Genomic DNA, 13,640 nt, shown 5'->3' on the forward strand with positions numbered 1-13,640 from the left:
TTTGTTTATATATGAGCCAAGATAAATTGGAGTCATATTTGAGCTTTATACTTTACACACTTATTGAACAGTTATGCAAGTATTCTATAGATACTACATTTATAAAAGTACAACAACAACGCTAAAGCCTTATTAGCCAGGATTGGTTAAATGGACCTATCAACTCCCTTTTGCTCCATATATTAAAAAATAGAATTTCTGTAAAAGGGTAAAACCATCTGTAAACTAGCTGTTAAAATTATTTAACGAACTGTTGCAAGCTGAACAATGGCTGTACAAAATAAGACTCTACGATGTAAACATCATTCAAGTTATTTGCAAACTAAGCTAATCAGATATTGTTCATGTTAAGATATAAAACCATACCCACCACTCCAGCTTGTGCTTTTGTGAGAATTAAACCTTGACAAGGAGTCTCTATGACCAAGATTCAATCCAGAGTTACTCCATTCTTTTGATTAAAATTAAATTTCAGCACAAGCAGGTATGTGCATTTCAAGCTTTCTTGCTTGAGGGTTTCTGGTAAATATAAAACCATTCCAAGGTCTCTCTACCTAGCAGCCTGAGCATTCAGAAGGTTGGTTTTGAAATTTTTTATATTCTCCAATACTTGAATAAACTTCAATTGCCTCATGCTTCAAATTGATTGATTTGCACCTGTGTTTCATATTTTTACCCTTGGCAAGTGTACCAAGTTTAACAAGTAGTCAAAACTTAGGATTTATCGATTCCCAAGGAACTGACTTCAATACTTAACATATAACACATTAACTATTATATAGGCAATAAAAGTGAATGTTCAATTAGGAAAAATCGGATTCAAATGATCCTACAGAAATGAATGAAAAGTATCACAATTCAGCAATTGAAAACTCTTTCTGGACTTATATCAAATGTATAGAATACAAAAACAACTAAAAAATTGTATGAAAATATGTTGGGATTAGACTGTACTCATACCAACCTTAATCAGAATTATTGCACCATATTTAGTGCCTTAATCCTAACACCAACTCACTATATTTTTCAAACCCTAATTTCGTATCCTTAAGCCTAAGTTCTTTATCTAAGCTCTAATTCCCTCGACCCTAAATTTATGTCCTGGATCTGGTCACACGAAAGATATCCCACTTCAAGACCAGTTTCTTTTTATTTATTAATTATTATTACCTCTAGACTGAATAATTCTTTTTATTAATGTGGCATTTAGTAAACTGGCACTAAGTGCCACCGGATCTTCTGCACTCAGCTTCGCTTCTCGTGCCAAGCGCCAACATCAGGAAAAGCTTTCCAATTAAATTCATGATTCAAACTTCTTCGATTCCTACAACAAACACCTAAAATATATTAATATTTACAAGGAAAACCAACTCATTAGATTAAACTAAAGTTAAATAAAAAAGAAAACTTAATTCACCATTAAACAATTAAGAAAATAATAAAATTGTTATCTAAATACAACCATATTTCACATTTATCAACCTGTAGATTTAGCATAGAGTATTGTTTATTTCATTACAAGGAGCACACTGCACCTTCTTTTAAATTATAGGTGTTATTGATGTGTTGGCTTAAAGAGCAAAATTAGAGATCATTTCAAATAACTAATTTACTTGCGGGTATCTCTTATTAAACTTAGCATCTCTATATGTTAATTTGCTTAATGATCTTTTTGTCTATTTTCAAATTTCCATTGTGTTGTGCATGTAAAGTGATTTCCCTATTGAGAAAATAATACTCTTATACAGCATTGTGATCTCTTATACGTTTGTTTGATTTCATACCTGTAGCTGTCAATTTCAACACCTTTCCAACCTGCTCAGTCGAGTGGTGCTTATGGCTTTAGCAACTTTGGCCAGACACAACCTGGTCAGTTCAATATATTTTTTAATGTTATACTAATAATTTTTTTTGTTTCATGCAATGATTGAAGGCTTAATGTTTGAACTGACTGTTTTATTATATGGTCTTAAATAGTTGGTGCAAGCAGCTTTGGTGGCACTACATGCATATTTGGTCAGAACAACACTAGTGAAAAATTAGCATATTACGTCACCTCTTTTATGTCAGAAATACAAAAATCCGTCGTAAAAAAAATGCGATGGCATTTTTGTAATTTTTGCGAACTTTTTTACGTTGGACCCTAGGGTCCGACGTAAAAAAGGACGCAAATTTGAATAAAAGAGCGCGAGGCACACCGTGCGCATTCACTCTTCATCACTTTTCATTTTTTTCTCTCTAAACCCTCTCCCTCTCCTTTGTTACTGAACCATTTTTTTTGTCTTTTGCAGAGGGATGAACTCTTTGTTACTCATTTGCACATTGTTGCTGCTCCTCAGGTATGAATCAAGGTTTCGTTAGCACTTTTCTACTTCGCATTGCTACTCTGGCTATCTGTTTTATTTGATTTTTTGGTTGTTCTATTTGTATAGGTAGTAGGCGTTTTCTTTTGGGTTGTTATACGAAGCAGAACGGCCCGTTCTGCTGGCATTTTTATGTTTTTTTTTGTTTTTTTCCTACTTTTTTACGTCGGATGCCGTAATGTCCGACGTAAATTTACTTCGATTTTGCAGATCTGACGTAAAATTTACGTCTCCCACTTCTACGTCGATATGTTTTTTGACGTAAAAAGCTGAAAATGTCCGACGTAGTACACCTCTTTTGTACTAGTGCAATTTTGGACTTCAGTTACAATTATTTCAAGTCTTGCATTTAATTCAAATTGCTTTTACCTTTTGGGAGTGACCTAGGGTTGTGACTTTTTACATATGAAGCCCCACATACTTAATATCAGGCATTGATGCGACACAGATACAAGAAATTGTTAAATATTCAAAATATGATGATCTATATAAGTTGGCATGAATTAAAATTAAAAAAATACTTTACATAAAACATAGTCGATCGTGCACAATAGCGGTGCTATGATATGTTGACATGAATTATAAATAAATTACTTTACATAAAACATGTAGTCAATCATGCACAATAGTGGCGCTATCATACGGTAGCGTTGCATTGCAGCACCCTGCCACTGTGCCTGGCCATCATGGCACATTTCGGTGCCGAATTTGTAGCGGTTTTCAGGCTTTGCAGCTGCTCCTTTGTTTGTGCCATTGCCTTGCAAGACAGTATGTGACCTCAGGTCGGGTAACGCACGACACAGTTTTTACTTGTCTCTGTTCACAGTGGAACCTGTTTGTACTGCTGGAGTGTGTTTCTTGTCTGAAACATTTGATTTTAACAAATTTTAATAAAACTCACGCATTTCATGCTCATAGATTTATGTTTTTTAGTTATTGATCATGAATGTATGTTTTAGTATGTCTTTATTAATTGTATGTCATTTTATTATTGATCATGAGTCTTACAATTCACAATACAATTTGATTCACAATTTGGAAAATAGGTTTTCCGATACAAGATTTGTATTTCAATTCAACTACATGATCATAACAAAAATCATAGTTATGTCTACTTCCCTTACATATCAAAATTGATTCCCTCGCCTATGACCATGTGACTGGAATTTACATATTTGCCCTATCCTTTGTTAGAATATCCCAAAAACCATCATTTGGCCTATTTGAAAAAATTCTTGGCCGGCTCTATACAAATGTTATTTTTATTAATTATACAAATGTCTATTTATGTTGCTTAAGATAGAGTTTTATAATTTTAATCTTATTCAAAGTATAAGAGCTGTATCCCAAACAAATCAGCGAATAAATTAGAGGATGCTCCTTGGATATGTAGCTAGGACGTTTATATTGGTAATGGAGCCGAGTATTACACTAATACTTCGGAATTTTTGGAGTGTCTGGGCTTCATTGCTTTTCAGACTCGTGCATGTAGTGTATCATTTTATTTCTCTGGAATATAATGACATTTTCTTTATTTTTAAATGAGTTTGGATATTGTATTTGTTTTTCTTTTCACAATTTTGGATTTTTTTTGATTGACAGGTCTAATACCCAAAGTTCTGTGGCTGTACAAGCAGTTATTAATACAAATCCATTTGGAACACTTACTGCGTTGCCTCAGATGTCAATTGGTCGAGTTGGAACCACTCCTTCAATGCAATATGGAATCTCTAGCATGCTTGTAAAATGCTCTTTCTTGATTTAAACTTTTGACTTTGTTGGATTTTGTGGTTTTGTACTTTAACTTGGAGAAATTATTTAATTTTAGTGGTTTGAATTTTTCATGAAAGCAAATGAGTTTCAGACACTTTATTTCAGGCCCTAGACAAACCTGCTCCTGTTAGAATATCATCTTGATTGACGTCATGGTATCTGTCACAAAGACGAATCAGACTTCCTGTCAGGAAATATCAAAGGTGAGTATTTGTTAAAATGCTGCAAATTTCTAAATTCTAGAAACTTATAGAAATAGAGAGATGTATCAAGAAGCTATCCATTTTATATTGAAAAAGAGATAATTCTATAAACAAATGTCTAGAATGAAGTAAATGATAGAAAAACTCAAAATCACCTTTTGATATATAGTAGGTGGTTTAAAGCTTATAAATAGGCATAGCTTCCGTGCATTGGTTGTACTTCCAAAAATTACAATCCAGCTTAAGTGCCTTTTACCTAACTACCAAATCTTACATTTTACACTATTTTTTAACTTTACAAAATCTGTGCCATGTTCCTTCAAATATTTTTTCTTTTTTTACTTAACTATTTTTTCAACTGATTCCACCTCATTATACATTTGTTCTAAATCTATCAGTGGTACCAGAGCTATATTCGGTCATCTAATGGGCGTAGAAAAATTATTTAACTACTTCTAAAATTCCCTTCTATACTTATAAACTTCTTTCTTTGATCTATGACCTCTAATACCGTTAATTTTTCATTTGTCCCTTTACCAATTTTTATTGGTGAAAAATTTGATCTTTGAAAGCTAAAACTAAAGACATTTTTATCTCATAAAAACTGTGGGATATCGTTCAATCTGGTTATACAAGACCAGATAATACTATCACTCTGTCTAAGGAGGAGCAAAAGAAGCTAGAAGATTGTGAACAAAAGGATGCACAAGCACTGTTTGTTCTTCAACAAGCTGTGGGAGAAACTATTGCTAGAAGGATCATGGACGCATATACTGCAAAAAAGGCATGGGATATTTTGGAAGAAGAATTTGAAGGTAATGAACAGGTACGCTCCGTCAAACTACACTATCTAAGAAGAGAATTTGAGACCATTAAAATGAAGGAATCCGAGACCATTGAATAATACTATGGAAGAATAAAAGAAATAGTTAATAAAATGAAATTATATGGAAAAGAAATTAAGGAGAAGAGAGTGGTAGAAAAAATTCTTATCACTCTCACGAAAAAATATGACTCCATTGTAGCTTCCATAGAAACTTACCGGTGAATAAATTAATTGGTTTCCTCGGAGCGCACGAAGCAAGATTAAATAGCCGTGTTAATATAGATTCAGTTGAAAATGCATTTCAATCAAAGCTTAAATTACAGCCTAGAAATAAAGAAGATGGAGGAAAGAAAAATGTCGGAGAATGTTCTAGAAACAAAGATTTTAGAAATTTCTCTGGAAACAAAAAAGATAAATATTCTTTGTTTCTAGAACATTCTCCGACATTTTTCTTTCCTCCATCTTCTTTATTTCTAGGCTGTAATTTAAGCTTTGATTGAAATGCATTTTCAACTGAATCTGTATTGACACGGCTATTTAATCTTGCTTCGTGCGCTCCGAGGAGACCAATTAATTTATTCACCAGTAGAGAAGATGGATCCGAGGAAGTTTCTATGGAAGCTACAATGGAATCATATTTTTCTGTGAGAGTGATAAGAATTTTTTCTACCACTCTCTTCTCCTTAATTTCTTTTCCATATAATTTCATTTTATTAACTATTTCTTTTATTCTTCCATAGGATTATTCAATGGTCTCGAATTCCTTCATTTTAATGGTCTCAAATTCTCTCCTTAGATAGTGTAGTTTGACGGAGTGTACCTGTTCATAAATATTCTTTGTGTGGTATTTGCAATAAGCTAGGACATGCAGAAAAAGACTGTTGGCATCGTGGGAAGCCAATATGTCATTACTGCAATAAACCTGACCACGTGGAGAAGTATTGTCGTAATAAAAATAAGCATCAAGCAAACATTGCCGAAGAGCGTAATCAGGAGCAACATCTATTCTATGCTAATCAAGAATCTCCTAGCATAGAAGAAAGCTGGTACTTGGATAGTGGATGCAGCAATCACATGGCCAAGGACCAAAGCATCTTCAAAGACATTGATAACTCCGTCAGAGTCAAAGTTCGACTGGGAAACGGCACCATGGTGGAGTCTCAAGGAAAAGGCACTGTCATGGTGGAGATGGAGACAAAGAAAGGTACGAGACTCATCAAGGACATTTTACTAGTTTCCAATCTTAAAGAAAATCTTTTAAGCATAGGTCAGATGATGGAAAATGGGTATTCTCTTCTCTTTGAAAGAGATATATGCAAAATTTATGATAGTAAAAGGTTAGAGGTTGGCCAAGTAAAAATGGAGAAGAGAAATAGAAGCTTTCCCATAAGCTTCAAATCTGGAACTAATATTTCCATGAAGATAGAAGTTGACGACTCATGGCTTTGGCATCGGAGATTTGGCCATTTCAATATTCATGCTTTAAAGCTTCTACATCAGAAAGGTATGATGAGAGATCTACCCAGCCTAAAGGAAAATAATGAAGCTTGTGAAGGATGCCTTCTCGGAAAGCAACATCGATTGCCGTTCTCGACAAGCAAAGCATGGAGAGCCAAGGACTTGTTAGAGCTAATTCATACAGATGTTTGTGGACCGATGAGGACACCATCACACACTAACAACAAGTATTTCATCCTCTTCATTGATGACTTTTCTAGAATGACATGGGTCTATTTTCTGAAGACAAAGTCAGAAGTCTTTGGAATATTTAAGAAATTCAAGGCCCTTGTTGAAAAGCAAATTGGAAAACAAATAAAAGTACTTAGAAGTGATCGTGGCAAGGAGTATACATCTCGTGAGTTTGACAAATTTTGCGAAGATGAAGGCATAGAGCGACAACTTACAGTCGCATATACTCCAAAACAAAATGGTGTGTCAGAGAGAAAGAATCGCACCGTCATGGAAATGGCAAGATCGATGCTGAAAGAGAAAGGACTGTCAAATACATTTTGGGCTGAAGCAGTCTACACTACAGTCTACCTACTCAACAAATGTCTTACTAAGGCAGTTTAGGATATAACTCTAATAAAAGCTTGGAGCAGGAAGAAACCATCAACTAAGTACCTACGGGTCTTTGGATTTATCTGCTACATTCATGTGCCAGATGGAAAAAGGCATAAGTTAGAAGACAAGACTGTACGAGGCATATTCTTGGGATACAGTTCACATTCAAAAGGCTACCGAGTCTACAATCTTCAAACAAAGAAGCTAACAATCAGTAGAGATATTGAAGTAGATGAAAATGCTACTTGGAATTGGGAAGAAGAGCGAATCGAGAAGAAGACTATATATATGCCCATCAATCAACCAACTACATCAAGTCTAGAAGACAACAATCAAGACATTGTTATCTCCCCAGAATCTCCAAGAATAGTTCCACAACAAGAAAAATCATCACCTGAGTCTACTCCGAGACGAGTTAGATCACTGGTAGATATATATGAAACCTGCAACTTGGCCATACTTGAACCAGGAAGCTTTGAAGAGGCAGCAAACCAAGAAGTATGGGTCAAGGCTATGGAAGAAGAGATTAAAATAATTGAGAAGAATAATACATGGGAGCCTGTAGATTGCCCTCATGGAAAAGATATCATTGGAGTAAAATGGGTATATAAAACAAAGCTTAATCCTGATGGAACTATACAAAAGCACAAAGTAAGATTGGTCGCTAAGGGCTACTCACAACAACCAGGAGTGGACTACAATGAGACATTTGCTCCAGTAGCACACCTAGACACAATAAGAGCTCTAATAGCTCTTGCAGCACATAAAGGATGGAACATCTATCAACTGGATGTCAAGTCTGCATTCCTCAATGGCGTACTTGAAGAAGAGATCTATGTGGAGAAACCACCAGGATTCGTGATGAAAGGCCATGAAGGCAAAGTATTGAGACTGAAGAAAGCTTTATATGGCCTGAAGCAAGCTCCTCGAGCATGGTATAGCAAGATCGACCAGTACTTCACTGATCATGGATTCAGGAGGAGTAAGAGTGAGCCTACACTATACATCAAGACTCAAGGTCAGCATACTCTCTTACTTTCTCTATATGTAGATGATCTTATTTATACTAGAACCAATACAAAGATGATGATGGAGTTTAAAGAAGACATGATGAAGACCTTTGAGATGACTGATCTTGGCTTGATGAGTTACTTCCTCGGTATATAGGTAAGTCAGAGAAATGATGGAATATTCATCTCACAAAAGAAATATACAGAAGTTTTACTGAAGAAATTTAATATGTACGGATGCAACCTATAAGTACACCGCTAGTGACGAATGAGAAACTACAAAAGGTGGATGGAGCACCAGAAGTTGATGCATCCCGATATAGGAGTCTAGTTCGAAGTTTACTTTATTTGACAACTACACGACCAGACATCATGTTCGCTACAAGTCTTCTATCAAGATTCATGCAAAATCCAAGTCAAAATCACTATGGAACAGGAAAAAGAATATTGAGATACCTACAAGGAACAAGGGAGTTTGGTATATGGTACCATGACCAAATCAAGGATGATTGGCTATACCGACAGTGATTGGGCAGGATCAATAGATGACATGAAGAGTACATCAGGATATGCTTTCTTACTAGGATCAAGATTTTTCTCTTCGGCGTCAAAGAAGCAAGCAACAGTTGCACAATCAACAGCAGAAGCAGAGTATATATCAGCTGCTGAAACTTCAAGTCAAGCAATATAGCTACAGAGAATACTTGAAGAAATGAGTGAACGAAAAGATGGACCGACTATTATATACTGTGACAACAGATCAGCAATAGCAATGGCAAAGAATCCAGTTCATCATCAAAGAACGAAACACATAGCCATCAAATATCACTTCATTAGAGAAGCAGAAACAACTAAACAAATTCAACTTGAATACTGCTTAACAGAAGATCAAGTTGCAGACATATTTACAAAGGCACTACCGAGAGCAAAGTTTGAACAACTACGAACTATGCTTGGTGTTATAGAAATTTGCAAGGAGGAGTGTTAAAATGTTGCAAATTTCTAAATTCTAGAATCGTATATAAATAAAGAGAAGCATCAGGAAGCTATCCATTTTATATTGAAAAAGGTTAGATAATTCTAGAAACAAATGTCTAGAACGAAGTAAATGATAAAAAACTCAAAATCACCTTTTGATAGTCGGTGGTTCAAAGCCTATAAATAGGCATAGCTTCCGTGCATTGGTTGTACTTCTGAAAATTACAATCCAGCTTAAGTGCCTTTCACCTAACTACCAAATCTTACATTTTACACTATTTTTCAACTTAATACAAAATCTGTGCCCTGTTCCTTCAAATATCCTTTCTTTTTTTACTTAACTATTTTTTCAACTGATTCCACCTCATTATACATTTGTTCTAAATCTATCAGTATTTGTAGCTCTATCAATCTAGGTTTCTATAGTAACATGATCATTTATGGATCTGATAATGATATGTCTTGACTACTCTGCTCTCTTTCAGGTTCCATTCTTTAGTGATGATGAAGATACTCCAACGAAACCTAAGGCTGATGCTCTGTTCATTCCTAGGAAAATCAAAGGGCATTGATCATTTGTCCCATGGAAAAGTGGCCAGGAAAAGCTTCTGAGAAGGCATCAACTTTTATGGAAGTATAAGATTGTAGACACCCAATTTCGTCTGGGGGGCATACAAACAACAAGATAGGACATCAGAGGGCCCAAAAGCCCAAATCAACTATTTTTAATGGCCTAGAACGGGTTGTTCCCAAGTTCGGAATGGGCCGTTCTCGAATTGGAACGGGCCGTTCCGAGACTCCTAAAAGGCCTAAAATTGTAGGTTGGAACGGGCTGTTCTAGACTAGAATGGGCCGTTCCAAACCAATCAAAGGGCCTAAAATATTTGGTCTGGAACAGGTCGTTCCTAAATCAGAACGGGCCGTTCTAGGGTGCAAAGTTAACATATAACGTTCAGATCTAGAAAGGGCCGTTCTGAATCCAGAACGGGCCGTTTCGGCCCACATCTGATGCCTATACATAGAGATCTCGGGCATAGTTCTCAAGGCGGCCAGAGAAATTTCGAATAAGACTCCTTTGAGCACGAAAATTCTCTATATCTCTCCCCTCTATTGTATTTCTTGAGATTTGTGTCACATCTCTATCTTCTCTCTCCCTCCTATTGTATTTCTTGAGATTTGTGAGGCAATTGTAGTGCGAAAGGTTGTCACAAAGCACCTAAAATCTCTCTATTTTGAAGATCCAATAAAGCTCATTCAAGAGGTATTTCAGTTAATTTCTTTCTCTCCTTTTTTATTTCTTATCTATAATAATTATTGTTATAATAAAAACAATCATATAGACGTTTTAGGGTTAATTGTATTATTTAAATTTCAAGCATGTAAATAATCATTAATAAAAGGGGATTTAATATTTATATTATTATTGTTTATAATGTTAACTTCGTCATAGGGTACCGATTAAGGGCGTTGTAGAGGTGCTTAATACCTTCCCTACACGTAACCGACCCTCGAACCCAATTCTGGTTATTAAGGCCATTATTAGACTTTTTTAAAAAACCTTTTCTTTTTCCAATGTTTTGAGTAAAATATTGGTAGCGACTCCATAGAACCTATTTTCAAAACCATCAATTAAGGATTAGTCTGGTGTTCGGGCATTCCTTAATTGATAAGATCTTTAAAAGGATGTCTAAACCATAGGTCGCAAGATCGGAAATTTTCGGGTTGCGACAGATGGAGACTCCACTAGGGACGTTTAAAGAGGGTCAGGCCCATTTAATTGATGAAGTTAATAAAATAAAAATAATAATATTTCTCCCCTTTACTTTGTTTGCTTTATTTGTTTGGCTTTATTATCTGTATGCTTGCTTAAATTCCGCACATGTTTGAATTAACGAATTGCACACAACAGTCCCCCTACACCCGAGGGCATGAGGGTATTAAACATAAGGAGTGGTTGACGTACGACTGGCCCAAGTTTGGCCTTGGAGCCTGCGAGCCTTGTCAGAAATCACACGCAAGGTGATAACCGGTTACTCTAGCCCAAAATACTGCAACAGACCTTAGAGTTTGCCAGGTGACAACGACAAAGATACTGGGTCCCTGTAATGGGGGCACCTTGGGGGCCTTAAGACCAAAGTGAGGATAATTAGAACCGCCCTATACAATGCACTTTTCTTAACAAGGACCACAGACCATGGATGTATATGCGACTGTTTGTGGATTGTATGAGCATATGTTTGTTGCATTTTTTTCTATTCAAATCATTCATTTATTTTTTATAATTCCCCTAAGGTAAAGAAAAACACAAAAAATTAAAAAATGCATTATTATGTGAGAGAAAACCTAGTATGAAAATAAGATTTGTGAGAAACATACATTCCTTCTTTTAAAAAAGGGGGGGCATCATGCATTTTCTACAAAATAAAAAAATATAATAAATAAAAGGATAATAAAAAAGAAAAAAAAAAGGGAACATGCATATCATATATTTAGGATCACAAGGGGATTTGTATCAAAGATGAGAAATCAGTGTGACCTCTGTCACATCATAAAATATTATGAAGAGGAACACTGATAACTCACCTCTCGACAAGGATGAGCCATCAAGTCTTTGATAGAAACTCCCTTCATGCTTTACCATTTAAATAAGCTTGATAGGAAACTATCTTTTCCCTTAAAGGTGGCTTTTCAACATTCCATACTCACACGAGCTTAAACGATAAAAGCTATGGAAGGCCTAGAGGAAAGAAATTGTGTCCATAATGAGGAGCTTGAACAACTCAAGGAACAAATGGCTAGAATGCTTGAGGCCATGAATAAATTGCAGCACGACAATAGTACTAGCAACGTCGGTGATGTTTCCAAAGATCATCTGAACGCCTGGGAAGAAAGACTGAGAGCTGTGGAAGGCCACAGTTTTGACGTTCAAGAGGCTGCGGATATGTGTCTGGTGCAGGATATCCAATTCCCTGCCAAGTTCAAAATCCTTGACTTTCAAAAGTACACTGGAGTCAGTTGTCCAAAAGGACATCTAACAATATACTGTAGGAAGATGGCAGCCTATGTGAGTAATGAAAAGCTCCTAATACACTATTTTCAGGAAAGCCTTTTAGATGTTTCTCTCAATTGGTACATGCAGCTGGATGGAGGGAAGATCTAGACATGGAAATAGTTAGCCAACGCCTTTCTTCGTCGGTACAAGTACAACATCGACCTAATTCCTGATAGGTCTGATTTGAAAAGCTTGAGCAAGAAGGGCGACGAGTCCTTCGAAACCTATGCACAGAGATGGAGAGAAACGACAGCGCAAGTAGAGCCTTCATTATCTGATAAGGAGATGGTGACAATGTTCATCAATTCCTTAAGTGGACCCTATTATGAGAAGATGATAGGGAAATCTTCGACTCTCTTTACCGACATAGCCACTATCGGCAAAAAAGTCGAGCAAGGTCTAAAAAGTGGGAAGATAGGAAAATCCCCTGAAAGCCAAGGGTATAAGAAGATTTTTGGGGGAAATGAAATCAATATTCTAACCTCTTCCACTACTCCTCGAACGACCAAAGCATCACGAAAAGCGGAAAGGAAACTAGACAAAATTCCTATAAGCTACATAGAGCTATTTCCCCAATTGATGAAGGCATCCATGCTGGTAAGAACCCCACCACAAAGAAAGCAACAACCACCTTACCCGCTATGGTATAGGCTAGAGGAAACATGCAATTATCACGCTGGGGCAGTATGCCACTCCATAGAAAATTGCAAGGCTTTGAAATCTCGTGTACAAGAGCTTATTGACGCTGGGCAGCTCAAGTTTGAGGCCAACACAACACACATCAAGGAATGACTAGATGAGTAGCCATCGTGGAACGATAGTTGTTAGGGGCTCTCTTTTTTTCCATATATATATATATATATATTTGCTCAAACTCATAACCTTCGCCCACGGTCACGAGTTCAAAATAAGGGCTTGTACAAGTCTTTTTTGCATTCATAAAATAATATACGTCATTTCATAAATCTCTTGTGATTATTATTTTCTCTCTTGTGTCATGCTTCTAATTCCAAAATCAATCACCATAAAAAAAAAAAAACAAACAAACAAACATGACTGAAGATAATGAAATTAATCAAAACTCTGAACATCTACGATGCATTGTCTGAGTCTGAGGTAGATAAGGAGATCACTTTCTCAAAACACACATAGATGAGAAAGTGATCAAATGTAGAACCATAAGATTCTCATTGCACAAAAGGAGTCTTACAAAATCTTCAACTCAATTTCGCTTGACAAAGGAAGCACAAATCTCAGTCCATAAAAGAACTCCCAATACCTGTAGGCCGAGGCAGCATCTTTCTCCTTGGTGTATGGGACAAGGGCATTGTTAATCATCAAAGGCACTGGTCCTCCCAGACGCAGATGGCA

The 13,640-nt window shown here is 36.1% G+C and overlaps 1 long non-coding RNA gene across 1 annotated transcript; it reads left to right on the forward strand.

Annotated features, from left to right (window-relative positions):
- Positions 1-2,902: 2,902 nt before the first annotated feature.
- On the forward strand, positions 2,903-10,557 carry LOC109817160 (uncharacterized). The gene is made up of 3 exons (XR_014433115.1): positions 2,903-4,104; positions 4,242-4,339; positions 9,703-10,557. It is a non-coding gene; the product is annotated as an uncharacterized LOC109817160 (long non-coding RNA).
- Positions 10,558-13,640: the final 3,083 nt, after the last annotated feature.

The sequence above is a fragment of the Cajanus cajan genome, chromosome 4 (genome assembly GCF_000230855.2).
Source record: "Cajanus cajan strain Asha chromosome 4, NIPB_CcT2T_4, whole genome shotgun sequence".
Classification (NCBI taxonomy): domain Eukaryota; kingdom Viridiplantae; phylum Streptophyta; class Magnoliopsida; order Fabales; family Fabaceae; genus Cajanus; species Cajanus cajan.